Source organism: Mus caroli, unplaced genomic scaffold, assembly GCF_978045245.1.
Source record: "Mus caroli unplaced genomic scaffold, Mus_caroli_1 scaffold_5, whole genome shotgun sequence".
Lineage (NCBI taxonomy): Eukaryota > Metazoa > Chordata > Mammalia > Rodentia > Muridae > Mus > Mus caroli.
The window spans coordinates 37346935-37349845 of NW_028227260.1; positions in this window are offsets into that span (position 1 = coordinate 37346935).

Consider the following 2911-nt stretch of genomic DNA (forward strand, 5'->3'; position numbering starts at 1 on the left):
GAGGTTTAGAATGTAGTGCTCAGCCAGAAATGGAGCATCTGTGTCATGCCTCCTCTCCATCTCTCAGGTAATTCATGGAAGGAGCAGAGAAAGATTGAAAGAGCCAAATTTTCAGGAAAACCAGAATAAAATAATGTCCTTGGGATATGAACTCATAAATTCGTAGAAGCTGTGTTTGCCTGTACACTATTTGGATAAGATCAAGCCAGACAACATTCCAGTATGGAGCTGGGGAAAGGTTCTTGAGCCGTATCCTTAGCTGAGAAGGTACTGACACTTGGTGGATTTGGGGGAAAGGACAATGGGCTTTCTTTATGGGCGTGGTACCTGATAGGTCATCCATTCTCCAATGGATGGCCCCATACCCATGATCTTATGGGTAGTACATATTAGGCAATTTAAAAAAGAAGACATGAAATCAGGAGAGTAAAAAGGGGTGAAACGTGGGTCTTGGGGACTTAGGGGGAGTTGTGGGAATACATATGATCAAAATATATCATATGCATATACAAAATTCTCCAACTTTTAATAAAACATACTTAACCAAGAAAGATATAATTGGACTGTTATTCTATCTATACCATACACAAAAATATCAACTGAAAATAGATGAAACATCTGAACAGAAGACCTGAAACCACAAATATCCTCATAGAAAACACATGCTTTTTGACATGGATTTCCTGGCAATGCTTTCTTCTTGATGATAACACTAAATTACAAACGGCAAAAACAAACATAGACAAATGGGCTTACATCAAACTAAAAAATATCTACAACAAAGAATCAGTCAACAGAGAGAAAAGGCAGCCCATGGAAAAGGAAAAGTAAGTTCAAACCATATATCTCACAAAGCGTTGATATTTAAACTGTGAAAAAAACTTGTAGAATTAGCTGATTAAAATTGGGAAGAAGAATGAAATACACATTTCTAGATATAAATTGCATACATAGCCAATAGGCACATGGGAAAGTGCTCAACCATTAACTATTAAGGAACTGTAAATCAAAAAAACAGAGAAAGCTAGGCATGGTAGTGGCAGCACGTGTTTATCATTTCGGCATTCTGGAGGTGGAATCAGGAGAATTAGGAGTTCAAAGTCATTCTTGGCTATCTAGAAAGGTCAAGACCAGCCTGAGCTACATCCTGTTTCACAAAGGTTTGTGTACATGCAGGCCTGTGCATGCTCACACACACACACACACACACACACACACACACACACACACATCCCAAACCACCACTACCACTACCACTACCACAAAACAAAACAAAACAAAACAAAACAAAACAGAAACCCACAGTGAGATACTCACTTACACAATGAATGGCTAATATTACAAAGAGTACATGAGATGGGTCAGTGTGGGTAAAGACATCTGCTGCCAAGCATGCAGATCTGGGCCCCACAATGATGGAAGAGGAGAAGTGAGTCTCATAAATTGTCCTCTCTCATCCACATATGCATTGTAGCTTGCTCCCCTCTGCCTTACTGCCAAATAAATAAACAAATGCATAAAACTAACTAAATGTAAGAGGTGCTGGAAAGGCTCTGGGGAATGGGAAACTCTCACACTGTTGGGGAGAGTGTAAATTAGTATAGCCATTGCAGAAATCAACACAAAGCATCCTCAAAAATTTAAAAACCTAAGCACCAGATACTACCAAAATTGATTTTTAGAGTGTATGCATGTAAGAAACAACATCAGCATCTGGAAGAGATAGCTGTATTGTCATGTTCATTGAAACATTCTTCACAGCATCGAGGAAATCAGACAACCTAAATTGTCATTACTTAGACTTACAATAGAAAAATCATCCTGTCATTTACAGTACATGGATGAACTTGGAGGATACTACACTCAGTGATGTAATCTACACACAGTAATATGAACACTACATGATATCACTTATAAAGAATCTAAAATAGTTACAAAAGCAGAGTCTAACTGGTTTTCAGGGACTAAGGAGAGGAGGAAATAGGAGAGCATTAGTCAGAGGCATAATGTTTAATTTATGCAAGATAACTTAGAGATTTTCTGTTAACATAATTCCTATTAGAAAAGCTGCATTTGTGTTGCCTGTATGTGGGATATGTTCTTCTAGCTGGGCTGCTTTGTCTGGCCTCAATGGGAGAGAATGTGCCTAGCTTTGCAGAGACTTGAAGTGCCAGGGTGGGGAGATATTGAGGAGGCCCCTGCCCATTCAGAAAAGAAGGGGGGATGGAGGAATTATTGTGGGAAGGGGTGACCAGGAGTGGGGCAGTGAGTGGAATGTAAAGTGAATAAGTAATGAGTAATAATAATAGTAATAATAATAGTAAAGGAAATACTGCTTTTGTGTTTAAAAGATTTGTTGCAAGAAGATCTTATGATAACAGTTCATATAATAATAATAATAATAATAATAATAATAATGATAAATAACAAGGGTAAGAAGAAAGTTTTGGTAATGATGGGTAAGCTTATTATTTATAATATCAACCAAGGGAGAAAAGTGTTTTCCAGCTAGACATAATACCCATTCCCATAAAACAATTAGGTAAATGAGCTACGCGAGTCTTTACATAAAGCTTGTTTAAACAGGTCACCTTTATACCCCAATCAACCTACACATGTTTGTCTTCTAATCTTAGGAACTAACTTCTCTACTTCCAACATTTTATAATCTTTCACAAAAGGCGTTAGGTTACCACCAGAGGGCATAACCAAATGGCCCTGTCCCTTTTGCCAATCTTTATCTTCACCACTGTGCCCCAAGAAATTTTAGATCATATTTATCATTTAGATCTTTGCCCTTTGACGTTTTAAATGTCTCTAAACTGAAGTAAACCCAGCAAACTTATTCCAAGATATTTGATATTAGGAAACCAGCATGGGCTCCTGTTGGTCTGTGAGGCATTCCATTATA